Raw genomic sequence first — 6,694 nt, 5'->3', positions numbered from 1 at the left:
AGTAATTACTACATAGCGTTACTGAGTATTGAACTACTTTTTCTGTCAAATTTGTTGTATAACATGATGTTTTGGTGCTTAATTTGTAAAATCATAACCTAATTTGATGTTTAATAGGCTTTTCCTTAATGCCTCCTTATTATCCAACATATTCGCTTATCCAACATTCTGCTGGCCTGTTTATGTTGGATAAGTGAGACTCTACTGTATTTTTCTATGTATGTGTATATATACACACACGCACACACAGAGTAGTCTCACTTATCTAAGACTCGCTTATCCAAGGTTCTGGATTATCCAAGGCATTTTTGTAGTCAATGTTTTCAATATATCATGATATTTTGGTGCTAAATTCGTAAATACAGTAATTACTACATAACATTACTGCATATTGAACTACTTTTTCTGTCAAATTTGTTGTATAACATGATGTTTCGGTGCTTAATTTGTAAAATCATAACCGAATTTGATGTTTAATAGGCTTTTCCTTAATCCCTCCTTATAATAATAATAATTATTATTATTGATCATTGATCATCCCAGCTGCTGTAAGAAAATTGCACAGACAGACTACAAACAGAGGCACAACTACGTGGCCCAAATGATTCATTGGAACTTATGCAAGTACCACCTCCCAGCAGCAAAGAACTGGTGGGATCACAAACCTGCAAAAGTATTGGAAAATGAGCACGCAAAGATACTGTGGGACTTCTGAATCCAGACTGACAAAGTTCTGGAACACAACACACCAGACATCACAGTTGTGGAAAAGAAAAGGGTTTGGATCATTGATGTCGCCATCCCAGATGACAGTCGCATTGACGAAAAACAACAGGAAAAACTCAGCCGCTATCAGGACCTCAAGATAGAACTTCAAAGACTCTGGCAGAAACCAGTGCAGGTGGTCCCAGTGGTGATGGACACACTGGGTGCCGTGCCAAAAGATCTCAGCCGGCATTTGGAAACAATAGACATTGACAAAATTAAGATCTGCCAACTGCAAAAGGCCACCCTACTGGGATCTGCGCGCATCATCCGAAAATACATCACACAGTCCTAGACACTTGGGAAGTGTTCGACTTGTGATTTTGTGATACGAAATCCAGCATATCTATCTTGTTTGCTGTGTCATAATAAAATAATAATAATAATACAGTAGAGCCTCACTTATCCAACATAAATGGGCCGGCAGAACGTTGGATAAGCAAATATGTTGGATAATAAAGAGAGATTAAGGAGAAGACTATTAAACATCAAATTAGGTTATGATTTTACAAATTAAGCACCAAGACATCATGTTATACCACAAATTTGACAGAAAAAGTAGTTCAATACATAGTAATGCTATGTAGTAATTACTGTATTTACAAATTTATCACCAAAATATCAGGATGTATTGAAAACATTGACTACAAAAATGCATTGGATACTCCAGAATGTTGGACAAGTGAATGTTGGATAAGTGAGACTCTACTGTAACAGTAATAATAAGTCTACTTGTATCCTGCCACCATCTCCCCCGGAGGGGACTCGGGCGGCTCACAGAAATATCAGATACAAAACAATAACAATGTACAATACATCAATAAACAATAATGTGCACCAGTTATAATATTTATATTATTCAAGATATTCGCTTATCCAAGGTTCTGCCAGCCCGTTTAGCTTGGATAAGTGAGACTCTATATATATACACACACACACACAAAGAAAGAAATATAAATATTACAGAAAGGTAGGCTTTTAGGAATTGTGGGAATTGAAGTCCAAAATACATGGAGGGCCAAAGTTTGCCCATGCCTGGTGTAGATGCACTTTTAGTTGATTGGCCTTAAGCTGTTCCTGGAAAGCTCCTTTGCTGGGAATTTGCACCAGCTTGGGGACAGGCAGGTTCCCTATCTCAAATGTATTTACTGTATTTGAGTATCGCTTTTGAGCGGCCTACACAGATGGCGCCAAGGGCGAAAGGGTCAATTGTGTCATTTATTATTGATGCCCCTTAAGCTTTCCTCCTGGCTGCGCAAGGCCTCCCTTCTGATGTTTCCCTGAGGAAGATGGGGCTCGCTTTCTTCCTCTGCAGAGATATGAGCCCTCACATCCGTAATAGGTGCTCCTCCATCAATCTGTAATACACGTTTGTTATCCCAAATGTTTTGGGCCAAAGGTGTTTTGCATTTTGGATTGCAGTCAGCCCTCCACCTTCACTAAGGTTAGCACCTCTGTGAAAGTGAAAAAAGCAAATACAGAAATTGAGAGGTGAAATCCGAGAGAACACCTCTCAGGCAAAACAGATAGTCGTTTGGTGGAGCACCAGCCCTCTTTGCCGGATGAGGCTAAAGACCTTATAAAACTACAACTCCTTCGATTCTATAGCAGCTCAAGTTGTGTCAAACTGCATTAATTCTAGCGTACATGCAACTGAGATAGCGACCGTTTCACTTTCTGATGGTTCAATATAAACACACACTGTTTCATGCACAAACTTATTAAAAAGAACACGTTTAAGACTGAGGAAGCCTCCAGTGGCGTAGTGGATAAAAGCCTCGTAGTTTGAAGGTTGGGTTGCTGACCTGAAAGCTGCCAGGCTTGAATCCCACCCGGGGACAGCGCGGATGAGCTCCCTCTATCAGCTCCAGCTCCATGTGGGGACATGAGACCCTCCCACAAGGATGATAAAAACATCAAAACATCTGGGTGTTCCCTGGCCAACGTCCTTGCAGACAGCCAAATTCTCTCACACCAGAAGCGACTTGCAGTTTCTCAAGTAGCTCCTGACATGGAAAAAAAAACTGAGGAAGGGAGCGCTGAGTGCTTGTGTATTTTAATATATTTCTAATGAGTTTAATGGTTTTAACTATTGTTTGTAATATATTCCAATGTACTTTTTTTTTTAAAAAATCACTTTTTGGCATGGTTAACCACTTCAAGTTTCTTCTAAGAGAGAAAAAGGGTGATAAAGATGTTTAGAATTGGATCTCATCTCAAAAGTCCTCATTATGACTGTCTAAACGTTCCAAAACCCAGAATATCTTTGCCTCTAAAGCAAAAAAAACAAAAACAAATATTTGACATTGTTAGCTGCTTTGTCTCTTTTAAGAGAGAAAAGGTAGGATATTATTATTAATAATAAAGGTTTCCCCCAACGTTAAGTCCAGTCATGTCTGACTCTGGGGGTTGGTGCTCATCTCCATTTCTAAGCCGAAGAGCCGGCGTCGTCCATAGACATCTCCAGGTCATGTGGCGAGCATGACTGCATGGAGCGCCGTTACCTTCCCACCAGAGCGGTACCTATTGATCTACTCACATTGGGATGTTTTTGAACTGCTAGGTTGGCAGAAGCTGGGGCTAACAGCGGGCGCTCATTCCACTCCCGGGATTTGAACTTGGGACCTTTTGGTCCGCAAGTTCAGCAGCTCAGCTCTTTAACACACTGTGCCATCAGAGGCCCCATTATTATTATTATCATCATCATTATTATTAATAATAATAATAGTAATAATGGTTTGCTGTGAGTTTTCCAGGCTACATGGCCATGTTCTAGAAGCATTCTCTCCTGATCTCACAACCTCTAAGGATGCCTGCCATAGATGTGGGCAAAACGTCAGGAGAGAATACTTTTGGAACATGGCCATACAGCCCGGAAAACTCACAGCAACCGAATACAGTACTTCTTCGTGCCATAACTTTTGCACTAAAGACTCAGCCTCTGTTGATCCTCACCTGTGCTACAGCTGTGTTTGTAATATCTGCCTTTCTGTAAGACTTTTTTCCTCTCTTTCTCCTATCATTTTCAGATCTGTTCACATGGGAATAAAGTTGGAATAACTGGCACAAGATTCTTTTCAAAAGAGGAGCCATCTGTCTGGAATCAGGCTTCGAAACCTGTCATTTCCTTGTGGCTTCCCTCCAATCTTCACCGACTTTCACCAATAACTACTTTTGGCTATCCCCAAAATTAGATCAGAAAGACAAAGGCATTTCTTGTCATCTTAGACTTTTAGGGAGAAATGCCTTTCCACCACTCCTTTGATATTGAGGGAGCTATGCCTTTTAAGATGCCGAAGACACTGGTGCTACTGTCCCTTTCTTTGCTGCGTTATGTGGCACCATTATCTGGAGGATGTTTGGGAAACTCTGGTTTGGAGTGCAAAGCAACCTGCGATTAAGAAGTGTGAGGAGCAGAGAAAGGCTCCCATTTCTGATGAGGAAGTCTAGATCCAAAGAATCAAAACAGATTTTACAAAGCCATGCAGAAATATATCAGTAAAAAAAAAAGAAATAAAAAAGAGAATGGAAAACTACTGATAAAAGAGGCAAACAAGTCTACATAAATTCAAGGCCTTGCAGACAGTGTGAAGCATTCCAAGTGTAATAATTGATTTTATTGCAGAACGTTATCGTTTTAGAAGGAAGCAAACATGCTGATTAAAGTGTCTTGTTTGCAGACAGAATGCAATAGCATGGAAAGGGGTCAGGGAATGTATGTGTGTGTAATACGTCTTTACGTCACCACCCGACCCACGGCAACTCCACAAATTTCGTAGAGTTTTCTTAGATGAGGAATGAAATAATCAAGAGGTGATTTTGCCAGTCCCTTCCTCTGAAACAGAGATCACAGAACCAAGTATTCATGAACAGTCTCCCCTCCCAAGTAGTAACCAGGACTAACCCATCTTAGCTTCCAATATTAGATAGGACCTGATACATTTAGATATGTGTCAGGTGTAGAATAAAACACAGAAGCAAATATGGGTCAAACAAAGATTTTTGTATTGTGTTAAAAGCAACTTGAGAACATTCTGCAAGTTGCTTCTGGTGTGAGAAAATTGGTCTACAGAGACGTTGCCCAAGGGACGTCCGGATGTGTTACCATCCTGCTCGGAGGCTTCTCTCATGTCCCAACTTAGAGCTGACAGACGGGAGCTCACCCCATCTCGCACATTCGAACCACCAACCTTCAGGTCAGCAGTTCCGCCGGCACAAGGGCCACTGAACTGCTGCGGCTACAAATTGGTCCATCTCATTCAATGCTACCTATTTAGACTGGAAAGGCAGCATAATGTATTGTGTTGGATTGGAACTTGAGAGGTCAAATTCCAGTCTTGAAACTCAACATTCTTACCTACTTTCTCTTACACCAAAGCTGCAAGCTAAATGGGAAGACAGTCAGGTATGCAGCGTTGCATTTACTAGAGGAAAAGTATAATATAAATGTGCAAAGTATAATGGTTTGAGTATTGGACAAAATTCGGGGAGATCAGGATTTGGAATCCCTGTCCAGCCATGAAATCCAACTGGATTTTCTCAGACGAGTTACACTCTTTAAAATCAAGGCAATGGTAAATTTCTTCTGATAAAATTTTGCCAAGAAATCCCTAAAATGGAATTACACATTACATTAACAAACACACACAGCAGGAATGGGCAACCTAGTGTCTTTCAGATGTTTGCGGGTGCAATTGTATCATCCCTAAACTATATGGTCTTTGGCCAGAGATTAAACTATCTGGGGAGCATCAGGTTTCTCACTTATGAGAACGAAATTCAAATTATAGAAAAAGAGACTCCATCTACATATCGGGAATAACTTCCTTGCTGTAGGTGTTTTTGGTTCTGAGGATCATCTGAGGCCAGAAGGGACACCAATGAAGTTTGGCACAGAAAGATAACAAGTATTGGTCGGATGGTAATGCCAACCCAGGTGTCACTTTCTCATACCCCAATATTGGCTCAGCACACACTGTGCTTGCCATTTTCCATTAACAGGCATTTGCTCAAAGAAAATGCAACTTAATCAACATTCACTTGAGAGCTAGCCAAAGAAGTCGACCTTGCTGAAGGGTTTTCCTTCAAGTCCAGTGTTCCTTGCAAGCAGGAATCAAGCTTTCTCAACTAGAAGAACAACCAAATGGGGATATATTCAGAGCAGTGTTTCTCAAACTGTGCTCTTCCAGGAGTTTTGGACTTCAGCTCTCAGAAATTCCAGCCAACTCACCAGCTGTTAGGAATTGTGGGAGCTGAGGTCCAAAACATTTGGAGAAGCACCATTTGAGAAACTCTGATTTAGAGGTATGAATAGAGGTAATGGTTGTTGGAGGCTTTCATGGCCAGAATGGCTGGGTTGCTGTGAGTTGTCTGGGCTGTATGGCCATGTTCCAGAAGCATTCTCTCTTGATGTTCTGGAACATGGCCATACAGCCCGGAAGACTCACAGGAACCCAGAGATAATAGTTTATTGGCTCAGTATAGTTGGCCCTTCATATCTCCATTGACAGATTTAAAAATCCACAGCTTGGAAATTATTTTTAAAAATCCAAAATGCAAATTGTGATTTTGCCATTGTATATAAGGGATGCCATTTTAGTATTCCGTTGCGTTTATAGCAGGACTTCAGTATCCACAGAGAGTGGTATTTATGGGGGGTTCTGGAATCAAGCTGCAGCAGACACCAAGGACCCACTGTGTGTGTGGATTAGGATAAGTTATCACAGCTATAAATACAAGAGTAGAAATCTCTCAAGAGAAAGTTGAAAAGCCTTGATACTGCAGAAATAAGGTAAAAAGGTACATTGGCATACACAGGACTACTGTGTCTGTATTTCAAAATCAGTGGAGTGGTGGTACCCATAAGGATAGCTATAATAAAGATATCCATGCAAAATACCCACTAGCCTCTCCCTTTAACCAAACTCCT

The sequence above is a fragment of the Anolis carolinensis genome, unplaced genomic scaffold (assembly GCF_035594765.1).
Source record: "Anolis carolinensis isolate JA03-04 unplaced genomic scaffold, rAnoCar3.1.pri scaffold_8, whole genome shotgun sequence".
Lineage (NCBI taxonomy): Eukaryota > Metazoa > Chordata > Lepidosauria > Squamata > Dactyloidae > Anolis > Anolis carolinensis.
Note: the sequence above shows the minus strand (reverse complement) of the source record.